This window comes from Canis aureus, chromosome 12 (genome assembly GCF_053574225.1).
Source record: "Canis aureus isolate CA01 chromosome 12, VMU_Caureus_v.1.0, whole genome shotgun sequence".
In the NCBI taxonomy this organism is placed as follows: domain Eukaryota; kingdom Metazoa; phylum Chordata; class Mammalia; order Carnivora; family Canidae; genus Canis; species Canis aureus.
Window position 1 is genome coordinate 51,025,093 of NC_135622.1, and position 14,931 is coordinate 51,040,023.

General features: G+C 36.5%; 1 long non-coding RNA gene across 4 annotated transcripts in view; it reads right to left on the reverse strand.

Annotated features, from left to right (window-relative positions):
- Positions 1-349: 349 nt before the first annotated feature.
- The window catches only part of LOC144324701 (uncharacterized), a 136,868-nt gene continuing 122,286 nt past the window's right edge, over positions 350-14,931 (reverse strand). For all 4 annotated transcript variants that reach the window (XR_013390136.1, XR_013390134.1, XR_013390133.1 and 1 more), the window contains one exon: positions 350-1,006. This is a non-coding gene — a long non-coding RNA (uncharacterized LOC144324701). The remainder of the gene's footprint in view (positions 1,007-14,931) is intronic.

Below are 14,931 nucleotides of genomic sequence, written 5' to 3' on the forward strand. Positions count from 1 at the left end.
TTAATTATTCTATGTATGTTGTTCTCACTTAATAATTAAAACAATTCAAGTTCATTTAATCTCAGATTTGGTAGTGAGGAAACCACAGCTTAGGAAAGTTCATTATCTTGCCCAAAGCTACACATCTTGCATGTGGCCAAACCACTATTTATAACCAGATTTGTCCAGCACCAAGGCTTTTGCTCAAAAACAAAACAAAGTCCAACATATCTGCATGCTAAAATTTCACTAGCAGTGTTAAAGCATCAGTCATGCAGCCTTATTCCTGCAGACCCAGTATAAAAATTGTAAAAGCAGTAATCTTTATTTAAGAACTCATAATTTTAGTGGTAGGAAATTACACATAAAGTTTGAGCCAAATCTGGACTTTATTAGGGGAATGTGTCATCAGAGAAGCTAATAATCCCCTCTGCAACCAAGCTGTCTTTGTGTTTAGTATAGGGATGCTCAACAAGAGAACATGTCACAGCCTCACTGTTTATGCTTCTTCAAATGAATTCCGTGCATTTTTCTGCCATGTGACAAAGTCATGAAAATAGAGTGTTATGATTCAGTTAGGAAATGGATGATATCTCTACTGTCTGTTTTCCTTCCTGTCCATCTTTTTGGATTCAAATGAAACAACAACCTCATGTCTGTAGCCCAAATGTGTGAAAACAATGGTCAAGGTGAGTGAAACTTCCTGGTGCTGAAAATATCACAAAGGAAAGCAAATAGAGAAATCCATGGATGCAGATATGACATAAAAGGTCATCCAACATGGACCAGCTGTGTCATCTTCAGATGGAGTGTGTAGCAGCTCAACAATTTCAATGGTAAGTGCTTGCGAAAAGGATATCCTGATGAATGAATGTGAAGCCTGGAAATTTCCACAAAGAAGATGAGAAGACTTTATATCTGGCCGGTTGAGGCTTCTATTTGACCTCGCTTGCTCTGACTTCCAACAGTGTGGCCTATTTGGTTTTCGGAGCTATTTGTTGATTGTGGAGCTGAAATATAACTTGCTCTAGAGTTGGAAGGAAACACATAGGAAATCAAGGTTAGAGTACTGTCTCTCTCCCTAGATTTATTTGTCTGGATCTCAGTCAATGGCAGCTGAGAACTGGGCCACGGCGAGTTTTGACAAGGCAGAGAACATCATGAGAGACTCGTCATGCAGATGGTGGGTACAATTTTAAAGATTTTTCAGCAGAAGTTAAAAACTCTCTCACAGCTTTAGCAAAAGATACATCCCATTCTATTTGTTTTCCATTCATTAAGACCTTTGGCATATTTCAATGGGGAATATGCATTGTTCTCCATAAAAGATACCAAGACTACAATCACATGTTCCCTCAATGCCTTAAGAAAGATAGCCAGGATAATATTTCAACTTATGTTAATTTTAACCACAAATAAAGCATGAAATTGAAATCTGAACACGTAGCACTGATGTCCAAAAAGGCAATACAAATTTTTTCATTATTGTACCCTGGCATGACTGCAAGCCCTAGCCAGTCCTAAACTTCACTCACACCATATTAATAATTACACTCCCCTATGGAAAGAAACACATCAAATTCTTTGTATGATAATGGTGGCAGTTAAATCTTTGAAAAAGGCATTTGATAGAGAATTGCTGTAGATCCTAGTGGTTTAGCAGACTTTAAAATATGTCACAACATTTGATTTTTCTCGCAAGACATAACTTTTCAAGGTAACAGGTATGTGGCTGACACCATGCGTTTATTTTTAATTAACATTTTCTCTCATTTCCTTTACCACCTCTCCTGCTCCACTCTTCACCTGAGCCAAGGGGGGTAAATATGGGCTAATGATACCCATTAGCTTTGTCTTTACAAACATCAAATTGATGAGCAGATGCCCCAAATCCTTCATTAGGTGGGCCATAAAGTGAAAGAGCTCTTTGATTATAATATGATGAAAGATTTATTAACAAACATGTATTCAGCTAAATCATAGTATTGGCAGGTTTATGAGATTGTCTCTCCCCAGCTGACAGGTGGGGACTGCAGGCTGCTGTGGGAATGAAAACACTAAATCTGTTAGTATACTACATAACGATCTAATTACTGCCCAACGGAGGGCCGTGCAATGGTTTAGAAGTTCAGAAAATTTCTTTGGGTGTGCGAGGTACATATATACAAAAAAGAAACATGAACTGTAGTTTAGGGCACAAAACTAAAGTATGTTAAATAAAATGGAATAAACGAAGGTTTCACAGAAGGTGTGTAGACAAGTTACTTGTCTAAAAATAGTAAGAATGGCTGGGATCCCTGGGTGGCACAGCGGTTTAGTGCCTGCCTTTGGCCCAGGGCGCGATCCTGGAGACCCAGGATCGAATCCCACGTCGGGCTCCCGGTGCATGGAGCCTGCTTCTCCCTCTGCCTGTGTCTCTGCCTCTCTCTCTCTCTCTGTGTGACTATCATAAATAAAAAAAAATAAAAATAGTAAGAATGGGAAGAAGGAAGGAGGGGCTCCAGAAAATGCCAAGCCACTTGCAAATAGCCTTGATACTCCATGAACCTCTAGCAGAGATGCCTTGAAGAATTTTTCAAAATGTAATGAATGTTAGAAATTTAAAATGTATAATAAATATGCCCAACAGAACACTTGTCATATCATATAATAAAAGAAATAATAAAGTGATATATTATTAGCTCAAAAATTAAATATTTGTACATATCTTGAAAAAATGATGGACAAAAAGCATATTTATAATACCTAATCCCACTGGACCAGATGATGTTCCTCTCCTTCACTGGACGTTCACTCAGAATTTTTGAGTGTTAACATAAGGTCATATGTATGTACTGAGGTGTATGTCTACAAAACAGCATCCAAGAAACTCTGAAGATGATTATCAAATTACCAACATTGTCTAACTTACTCCCCCAAATGCTGGAATGCTTTGTACTGTGAAAAATAACAATTGTGAATAATCACAATAATTTTTATGGTTTCAAGTTTTTACAAGATGTATTTTCCTTTAGGAGACTTTTTTTATATCTAAAAGCTTATTTTCTTTTTTCATTGTATATATATATATTTTATTTAATAATAAATTTATTTTTATTGGTGCTCAATTTGCCAACATACAGAATAACACCCAGTGCTCATCCCGTCAAGTGCCCCCCTCAGTGCCTGCCAACCAGTCACTCCCACACCCCGCCCCCCTCCCCTTCCACCACCCCTAGTTCGTTTCCCAGAGTTAGGAGTCTTCCATGTTCTGTCTCCCTCTCTGATATTTATGCTGAGTGAAATAAGTCAATCAGAGAAGGACAAACATTATATGTTCTCATTCATTTGGGGAATATAAATAATAGTGAAAGGGAATAGAGGGGAAGGGAGAAGAAATGGGTAAGAAATATCATTGTATATTTTGAACCATTCATTTTCCCATTTGCTACCTATTGACTATTGTATTGTCACAGATACATTTTCTAAACTAATAATTACAGGCAAAATTAACTCTAAATGTCTTAGCTTGAAATGAGGCTTTGCGCATTACATTTGCTACTTAAAGAAAATTTATAAGCTTTATAAGCTTATAAGCTTATAAATTTACAAGCTTTTTTGGGTAGATGTTAAAACTGAAGAGTTATATGTAGCATAAAGTGGATTATGTTCTTAACCCCTGAATTTAATGAGGATTGGATAGGAAAAGGAAATTTCTTAGACTCTTAGGAATGAAAGGGACTTTAACTACCTACTCTTCCAAACCCCTCACTCTATATAATATAGTCAGATAAGCTCAGATAACTTCTTCAATAGTATCCGTAAACATAGCATTCATTTTCCATCATATGTACACAGATGTGAAACCACAAAAGCCTCTTAAGGAAGTATCAGTCTTCTGATGTTAATAAAGATCTCTGTCATCATAAACTTCTACAGGAAAGTGAGCCACTAAAGTAGTACTTGACATCAAATAATAGAAAAATATTCTTTAGAGTGTGTTTGTGCATGTAACAAAAAAATAATTTTCAAGTGTAAATGCAATCATACAAGCTTTCATGTTTTGAGTACCAGTCCCTATACGGAGTACTATGCTGGGTACTTTTCATACAACAGTATCACATGCTAAAAGGATATATATTGCTATAAAAATGTTAAAAACAGGGAAAACAGGGACACCTGGGTGGCTCAGTGGTTGAGTGTCTGCCTTCAACTCAGGGCATGATCCCGGGGTCTGTGGATCATGTCCCACATCAGGCTCCCCGCAGGGAACCTGCTTCTTCCTCTGCCTATGTCTTTGCCTCTCTGTGTCTCTCATATGTAAATAAATAAATAAATATTTTTAAAAAAGAAATTCAAAAAACAAGGTGCAGTCAGTCATTTTATCATATTCACCAATTCATATTATCAGAAGGAAATATTTACAGGCATATAGATACTTCCCTAGCAAGCTTTAACAAGAAAGTAGATGTTCTCTGTACCTTGCTTACCCTCAGTTTATCATCAAAACACCAATATTAATAATTATATTAGTATTATAGACTTGCTGTGAAGGTAATTGTATGAAGGTATTAGGTGAGGTATTTTCTAGATTCTAGGGATTAAAAGATGAAAACAAGCAATTTACAATCTGGTAGGGAATAGATAAAGTTTGAAAATGAGCACAGTGTAATCAAAGTGCCACACTGAAAAAAACAGAGGTTTCCATGGGAATGTTGAAATAGGGTGCTACACTGTGGTATGAGGAGGTGGGCCCCCTGAATAAGGCAAAGGCATGCAGGAAAAATGAACTAAGCAAGAGGAAGGCCTTAAGATGAACAGTGAGAGATATTTTAATAAATTAAGAAGAGGAAAAAAAGTCTCACTATGGCTAGAGCAGTGTAGCAGGAGAGAGATGAAACTAATGCATGGTCTCATGAAATACGTTAAGGAATCTAGACCTCATCCAGAAGACAATGAGAAGCCAACTGAAAAGACGTTAGTAAGAGAATGACACAATCAACTTGTATTTCATAAAGATCACTTTGTGTGTAGTGAGAATATCTGGTGGGGTCTAAACAGAGGTATAAAAAACAGTTAAGAGACTATTGGTAACAATCCATGTGAACCCTTTTACACTGTTGGTGGAATTGCAAACTGGTACAGTCACTCTGAAAACAGTATGGAGGCTCCTCAAAAAGTTAAAAATAGAACTTCCCTATGATCCAGCAATTACACTACTAGGTATTTATCCAAAGGATACAAAAGTACAGATTCGAAGGAGCACATGTACGCCCATGTTTATAGCAGCATTGTCAACAATATCCTAATTATGGAAAGAGCCCAAATGTCCATTAATTGATGAAAAGATAAAGAAGTTGTGGTATATATATACATGGGAATATTACTCATCCATTAAAAAGACTGAAATCTTGCCATTTGCAATGATGTGGATAAAGTTAGAGTATATTATGCTAAGTGAAATGACTCAGAGAAAGAGAAATACCATATGATTTCACTTATATGTAGAATTTAAGAAACAGAACAGATGAACATACAGTAAGGGAATAGATTTTTTAAAAAGGAGAGGAAAGCAAACCATAAGAGATTCTTAACTATAGAAAACAAACTGAGGGCTGATGGAGGGAGGTGGGCAGGGGATGGGCTAAAATGGTTTATGAGCATTAAGGAGGGCACTTATGATGAGCATTGGGTGTTATATGTAACTAGTGAATCACTAAATTCTCCTGAAATCAATATTACACCATATGTTAACTAAATGGAATTTAAATAAAAACTTGAAACAAATAAATAAATGAAGCAAGTAAAAAATAAACTAAAACAAACAAATCATCTATGGGAGTGATCATCATAGCCTAAACTGGAACCATGAGAATAAGGCTGGATACAAGAGGATATCATGGCTATCTATATATCTATATCATCATCATCATCATCATCATCATCATCTAGATCTAGATAGATAGATAGAAAGTTTTATTTAATTTTTAAAATTTAGATATTTATTTAGTTCTATGTCTGAATAGATATGGAGAAAGAATAATCAAGGATGATGGCAGGTTATGAATTTAAGAAGCTGAATATGATAGCACCATTGTCTGAGTTTAGCAGCCATGACATGGCAGATTTATGAGTACAATTTATGAGTAAAAAAATTATGAGTAAAATTTATGAGTAAAAATAATGGCTTCAAGTGAAACATGTTGACTCTAAGATGTGCTGTGTCCATTCATCAGACAACTGAAAATATGGATCTGAAGTATGCAGTGGAGAGACAGCCTGAACATCGAAATTTTGGAATTATCGTCTAGGAAGTAATTAAGTATTTGAAAGTAGAAAGAATAACCCGAGAAGCATAGCAATTTAGTGAATGACAGAGGAATAGATTCCCACAAGGGAGAATGAGAAAACCCAGAGGAAAATGAGGGGAGTTTCATGTCATGAAAGGCAAAGAGAAAGGATACTTTAAAGAAGGGGGTTAGTTAACTATATCAAATGCTGCTGAGAAGTCAAGACAAACACTCAAGTTTAGAAGTGAATTTTAAAAATATCCTGGGCATAGAATAAACAATAAAGTGGAGAATGATTACTATTACTCGATGAAGGATAAGAACAAATAGCAGTATCTTTTTCTCAGTACCGAAGCTGAACAATGTCAGTAAAGGCACGATCATCCATCTGTCTGCAGTCATAACTCGATAGTGCTGCGGTCTTACAATGCTTGTGACTTTATGAAATTCTTGCATACATGGCAAGTATATGTTAAGAGTTTTGCTCCAATTGTTTTCTTTGATGCATTACTTTAAAGCAAGACTATTGGGGGTGCGTGGGTAGCTCAGTTGGTTAAATGTCCAACTTTTGATTTCAGCTCAGGTCATGATCTCAGGGTTTTGAAGTCAAGCCCCACGTTGGGCTCCACACTCAGTGGAGAATCTGTTGGAAATTCTCTCGCTCTCCACCTTCCTCTTCCCCTCCCCAGCTTTCGCATGCTCTGTCTCAAATAAATAAATCTTTTAAAAAATATTTTAAAAGGATGCCTGGGTGGCTCAGTGGCTGAGCATCTGCCTTTGGCTCAGGGTGTGATCTCGGAGTCCTGGGACCAAGTCCTACATCAGGGTACCTGTAGGGAGCCTGCTTCTCCCTCTGCCTATATCTCTGCCTCTCTCCGTGTGTGTATCTTTCATGAATAAATAAATAAAATCTTAAAAAAATAAAAAATATTAAAAAGATAAAATAAGACTATCGAATTCCTGATAAATAGTCGGATGTTCTATATCCAAATGAATATAGACAGCAACCTGTTTCAGATTCTGTATTTATTTGACTTTGGAAAGTGCCATGAGAATGAGTTGCAAATCACTCAAGAAAATCTGATTTTTTTTTCCATTTTTTAAAAAGTTGCATTTCTCTTTGCTGAGAGTGATGATTTGGCAACAATTATCACCATACCCACTAGTCTGGAATGCTGGCAACTTAAACCGCCTCTAAAAGTCAATTTCAGGTGCCAAGTTGGAAACATTGCCTTTTACAAAACTTAAAAAAAAATTCCAAGTATATCTAAAAAGACAATGCAAAAATATTTGGTACAATAGTAGCCTGGCTTGAGATGTGCTGGCCTTACTTTGTTCTAGTTACAACTCCTGCTTGCCTAGAAAGGAAAAAGCCTGCTAGGCATAGTTTCTTTGGCATGACTTTTAAGTCCCTAAACTAGCTAGGGTCCTATTAACCAATTAACACAGTTGGGTGCCACTTAACAGCCTACACTCTTACTCAGGACCTACATCCTCTATTTGACCTTAGAACAACTACCATTCTCCATCAAATGCTTGATTCCAACATTCAGGCATGGCGACACTGATAAGGGAACAGAAAGGTTTTCATTTCTGAAAGCAGGACGCCTGAGTCAATTTGTCCCAATTGTATCTGCACAAGGCCTATTATATGGACTGTGATTTCCAGGGATGAAAGCTGTGAACTCCCAGGTCACTTGTAAACTGATCACTCCCCAGTCTTTCCTCCTCCTGCTTTTAAGTGGTTTGAGCCTGGTAAATTGAAACCTGAAGAAACACAGAGCTCTGATCCCTGGGACCTCCAGAGCAAACCTGGACTTTGGCTGATTTGCTGTAGGAAGTAACTGCTTACTTACCTCATAATTAACACCACAAGCTGATCCTTGGGAGATAAAGTACAGAAGGTCAGACGCAAGATCATCTAGAGAAGGATTTCACTAAAGCACTGCTTTTAGTAGCACTTGTGGCTACTTCACTCAAGAAACAATTGGGTATAATTTCTAAAAATATTACTGTTCATAGTAATGGAGAAAAGGCTGAATTACACATCACTGAATATGATCTCAGCCCATCCCCCTTGATTAATGAAGCCAAAGCACACATCAACCCAATACCTTTAGGAGATGTAAAACATGCAGTTTGTTCAGTGGCAAGTTAAACAATTGTAACTACATTTCACTGTGCTATATATAAAATGACCTTTCCTCCCTGGTTGGAAGTATTTACTGGCTTACCATCCTCCATCAAATAAAGTCCTCTTTTGAGCCTGGGGTCTCTGTGGCCTCGCTGCCTGGCAGTCTTCTGTAACAGCTCTACTTTCATCCCGCCACCACCCTCTGTCACCCTTGGAGGCTGACGAATGCAGCTACATACCCTGCCTCTGCATTTCTGTACACAACACCCCTTCACTTGGGACATCCTTACCGCCTTGTGTATGAGTTATATTATTGCTCTTCCTTAAGATCAAGCTAAAGAATCAGTTGTCTGCAAACCCTCATCCAGCTCTATCTGCACATTATCCTTCTCTGAGTATACTGCAGCTTATAGATATTGCATTGCTATTGTGGAAAATACCAGTCTCTCCTCTAATTTGTTCATCTATGGATATCAAAATGATGAGGATTGAATGAAGAACTATACCAATAGAATAAATTATTTGTTTCTAGCAGCTTTGCTTCCCAAATAATTTGTTGTCAAGATCTATCTTCACTGATGTTAATCAGTATATGAGAGTCGATGAAGTTGAAAGCAGACGAGTTTTTTAATGAAGCAAAGACCATTAAAGTTCAACCCAACTCAAATGCAATACCTATTCATTCTTACTTAGTATTCAGGTAAAGATCTCTTATCTGGGAATCAAGAGGCTTAGAATTCAGCTGTGGCACTGGCATGACCCATGGGGAAGTTCCTAACTTCCTCATTAACATTGTCTTATTTGCAGAATAGAGAAGTTAGAATGTTTCTAAGGATATTTTTCAGCTCTAAGATTTTATGATTCTATGAAATATTCAGGTAGACTGTGTAACCGCAATATATATTTACAAAGTCTACACTCTAGCAGTATAGGAAATTGACCTCATTAGCTTAATTGTTCTAAGTCCAATGTTAATACGGTCAAAGTTTATGGCCCATACGGGCATAGTTAATAATCAAGGCAAAACCTCTACTTCCTCAGTGAAGAACTATATCTTTTAGTTCAGTCTATCTTCCAATGTATTCTATTGGTCCCAGGAGAACTCAAGATTAAGAGTTCTCATATCATATTCATTGAGACAATTCAGAAGTCACCAGTAGCATGTATGTTGTGCTGACCCCAGGTCAATGTCATTACCCTCATACACAAATGTTTATCCCCTTTCACTCAGTGTATCTATTTTTGGACATATATTATAAGAAAACAATCCCTAAAACTTGACATAACTTTAAGTTCAGCAATATTCTTTGTAGAATTATACATACTATTTAAAAAAGAAAATAAGCTAAATATCCAAAAATAAAGACACTGATTGGTTTACAGAAGCACAATAAATTACTATAAATCCAGTGAAGTTGTTAATAATGATATAAATATACATATATGTATATATAAATAAAGATATATATATATATCATGGAGATACATTAAATATTAGGTTAAAAACTATATATATTGTTTTAAATATTAGGTTAAATATTAAATATTAAATATTAGGTTAAAAAACAATAAAATTTGTATTATAGAAGAGTCACATTTAACATGCAGAGGAAAAATAAATGGAAACCACCACTAAAATAACATTTTAGTGTTGCATAATTGTAACTAGACATGCATGACTTAAATCTTCTAATTTTCCATATTTTCTAAAATTTGTATAATTAATGAGCACTAATTATGGACAAGAAAAAATTTAAATGTGTTTTAAAGGGCAGCATTTAAGAATACATTTGTAATTCAGCAAATAAAAACTTATAAACCATATTAAATATATTGGTCAAATTTAAAAAGTATTCTATTCATGCAATAAACTGAAAAAAACTCATCAGAAAATCTAAATGTAATTTCATCAAATTAATAAACAAACCTGATAAAGTTCAAATGAACTACAGGAAATATTTTAAAACAAGTCTCAGAGTATGTTTCTTAATGCACAATGTAGATGCATTTGTAACCAATAACCCATGTTTCATGTTTTAAAAATCCATGATGTATGTATTTATATTATAAATAGAAAGCACTTTCAAAGAATTAAATTTACAGGGATTTAGATAATTAAAAGTGCATGCAAGGCACTGTCTAGTGATGTGGCTGAACAAGTTCTTTCCTCTCTGAAAACACAAACTCAGCAAAATCATGGCACTACCCAAGATATCCCATACATTTCCATCTGCTCCAAAATGATGGTTTTCTAAGGGCTGTCATTCAGCAGATGGAAATGAAAGGGTAAAAGGTGTCCTAGGGATGTGTCCAGGAAAGAAATTTAACTTTCAAGTGAGTAAAAATATCTAGAAGAAAAGGAATCTAAAAGATGGGAACAACAGACAGAAAGACAGGAAGGAAGGAAGGAAGGAAGGAAGGAAGGAAGGAAGGAAGGAAGGAAGGAAGGAAGGAAGGAAAAGGAAGGAAGGAAGGAAGGAAGGAAGGAAGGAAGGAAGGAAGGAAGGAGAAAGAAAGAAAGGAAAGAAAAAGAAAAAGAAAGAAAGAAGAAAGAAAAAGAAAGAAAGAAAGAAAAAGAAAGAAAGAAAGAAAGAAAGAAAGAAAGAAAGAAAGAAAGAAAGAAAGAAGAAAGAGAAAAAGAAAAATGAAAGGGGTCAAACAGGAGAAGGAAAGAGAGAGGGAGAAAAACAGAGAGGGAGAGAGAGCCATCAAAGAGAATATTTTATGTGAGAAAAGCATTAGTGAAATATCTCTTAGGGAAATATCTCTTAGGGATGTTCCAGGGTGAGAAAGTAGAAAGTATGTGAGATTCAAGTCTGTGTGGCAACCTGGAGTACCACAAAGTCTCATATTCATTCCTTATCTGAGACAGCTTAGTAAAATGGCATGTCACCTTTTATCAGCTACATCAGACCTTGAGGCTACACCATTAACCATGATGGAAATAAATTAGGGTCCACAATTCACAGCATGAATAAATAGGTCATTTGATACAGATACAGATAAGAGACAATATTTGAACCATTTGAGCCATATCTCCAAGTGCTCATCCTCCCTGGATGGTCCAAAGGACCCTCAACCCCAATAGTACCAAACTGGAACTTCTCTTCGTTCTCCACACTTGTTTCTTCTCCCAGCAACTTCACTTAAAGGACTGGCATCTCTATATGCTTTGACTGTAAAACCATATGTCTGGGTATCATCCCAGATGCTCTTTTTAACTTATACCTAAAGTCTCATGAATGTTTAATGTAGTCATCAGTCCCTAAATATCTTTGGAATCAAATTCTTACCAGCCACCCTCAAGTCTGATTTATACTAGGTTTATAACTGGTGTTTCTTTCAATATCACTTCTCAATGAGCATCCATTTGTCCCAGTGCTGCCAGGTATCTTTCTAAAATGGAACTCAACAATACCATCTCATACCTTTCCATCTTGAACCATTTCCATTTATGGTATTTACTTCAAAATTAACCCAAACCCATTAGACTGGCATAAAAAGTTAACCAGAATCTGGCCTCACCTACCTTATCTGGACTCTACATTATGATAAGTCACCTCAAAGTCTTTCACAGGTGGTTTCTCTGCATGTGCTCTACTCTTCATTTTTCAGCAGATACCTCAGAACATTTTCTCTGAGAAGCTTTCCTGAACTGTCCCAGACAATATTTTCATCCTCTGTGCCCATATAGATCTTAATGTTTTCCTCAATTAAATTTTTTTTTAATTTTTTATTTATTTATGATAGGCACACAGTGAGAGAGAGAGAGAGGCAGAGGCAGAGGGAGAAGCAGGCTCCATGCACCGGGAGCCCGACGTGGGATTCGATCCCGGGTCTCCAGGATCGTGCCCTGGGCCAAAGGCAGGCGCTAAACCGCTGCGCCACCCAGGGATCCCTGTTTTCCTCAATTAATACTTCCCTAGCACTGATCACACCATGTTGTGATTATTTGTGTTTATTACTGTTCTCTCACTGAAAAATGTGTGTGAATCCTTGTGGGCAAGGGTCTGAGTTGTAGAAGTCCTTGCATCTCCTGTTATTTGTGCATCTTGTAAATAATCCATAATCAGTAAATACTCATCGAATTAATAAATAATAAAAGAGTATATTTTAAGGATATATGGATACAAATTTAGCAATTAGAAATCAATAATAGGGGAGCCTGGGTGGCACAGTCAGTTAAGCATCTGACTCTTGGTTTTGGCTCAGGTAGCACTCTGAGCCATGAAATCCAGCCCCACATCAGACTCTGTGCCCAGTGCAGAGTCTGTTTAAGACTCTCTCCCTCTCCCTCCCTTGTCCTCTACCCCTACCCCCTGTTCTCTCTCTCTCTCCCTTTCAAGTAAAGAAATCTTAAAAAAAAAAAAAAAGAAAGGAATCAATGAGTAATATGTGTTATTTCAATAGTTTTATTTTAATCTAAAAGACAAAAAAGTGGACCGTGGGGCACCTCGGTGGCTCAGGTGGTTAAGTGTCTGCTTTTGGCTCAGGTCATGTGTTCCCCAGGTCCTGGGATTGAGCCCCATGTTGGACTCCCTGCCCAATGGGGAATATGTTTCTCTCTCTCCCCCTGTCCCTCCCCTACCTGTGCTTTCTCTCTCTCTCTCTCTCTCTCTCTCTCTCTCTCGTAAATAAATGCAATCTTTAAAAAATTATTTAAAATTTAAAAATTATTCACTGCACTGCAAATACCACTCCATTTCCTGGGTCAAGGTAGTTATCTGTACTATACAAGAAGTTCAGTACTCAAATAATTTGATAGTTTTTGGCAAAATGTACATGTGGCGCCTTGAAGAAATAAACTAGCTTTTTGAGATGCTGGGCATGCAAAGTCACTCTTAAGAAACCATGATAATATTAAAATAATTGGAAAAAATGCATGAACTCTGATATTCTGACCTAGATTAACTTAATCAAGAATTGAACAGAAGGGAAATAAACATAAGTACCTCCAAGTGTTTTCTTTGATCCTATTCTCTCTATTTTTAAATGATTTTAACTACCACCTCTATACAACAAATACTAGGTATAAATATACTCTTCTATCACAAGCTCCAACATATTATTTCCAGTCTCTTAGAAATCTCTGCCTGAATCAGAAACTCAGATCCAGCATTACTAGACTATACTCATTATTTCAATAATCTCTGTCAACTAACTCCTTTAGTTTTCCCCTTAACTCTATTAATGGCACTACTGCCTACCCAGTAACTCAAAGTTTTAGAGTATCTATTTCCTTTACTTCATTCCTAACAGAAAATTAGTAGAATCCTCTGTACATATCTAACACATGTCAGTGTCTCCTCAGTTCTTCCCACATTGCCATTCCCCTAGTTCAGCTTCTATTTACCATTTACCTGGACTACTTTGAGAACATCTTATCCGTTACCCTGCTTCTTTCCCATCTCCCCATTTCTGCTCCCCAAACTCCATAAATTCTTCTTTATACTGGTGTCAGAACCTAAAATCTAGTGTAATAGTGCCCCGTAGAAATTCTGGAGTGGATAGACATGTTTTCTCCTGCCCAATATGGTAGGTATTAGGCCATACTAGGCTATGAAGAACTTGGAAGACATCTAGTGCAATTGGGAAACTGAGTTTTAATTTATTTTAATTAATTTAATTTTAAGTAACCATATGTGTTTAGTAGCTTCCATATTTGAGCATGCATTTCTAGATCTAATCATCCATTCCCAGATTTGAAAACATTCAGTAACTGAATTGTACCCTAAGGGTGAGAATTAAATAAATTGAAAACTCATCAACTTTCCATTTGAGATTCTTCAGGATCTGGTTCAACCTAAATGTCCATTTGTGTATCCTGCTGCACCTTATCATGGACCCTGTGATATAAATTTATTGGAATCCTCATGATTTTTGAAAAGTCCCTGGATTCCCCCCTCTGAAACTTCATGAAATCTCTTTTGCTTGGAAGCCTTATCATGTTCATTTTCTAAAAGGCTGGCTATTTTTCAAGACCTAGGAGGTTCTAAGTACTATCTCCTCATTGAGAAACTGCCTGTGTCCCTCAATTGAGGGACTTCACAGATTCATAATACATCATTCTAATGACACTATTTGCCTTATATTTATGTGTTTTGTTTTTTCTTATTTATTAGAATCTTCTCCATTGGATTCTAAGGTCCTTAGAGTTATGCTTTATCTGATTCAAGTTTGCAAATCCATGACATCCCACATGATATCTCATTTTAGTGAACATTTATTAAACGGAATTATGACTCTGTAGACCAGAGACCATCTCTCCTGGTAATATTTAGTCATTGGGTCTTTAGAATGATTTCCCCAATGTGAGGTTTGTTTTAGATAATTAAACTGTAACTATAAATGTGGCACTAGAGCCATGAACTGGACAAAGTTCATAATACTTCTGTATTTACAACTTAACTAAAAATTCACCTCTCAGGACTATTCTTGTTCCTCTGAAAAGGGGCTCCTGAAAGCAGGAATTGAGCATGCACAGAGAATTCACATCACAGAATTCACTAAATACTCACTGAATAGTCAATCCTAAGCTAAGTGTTGAAA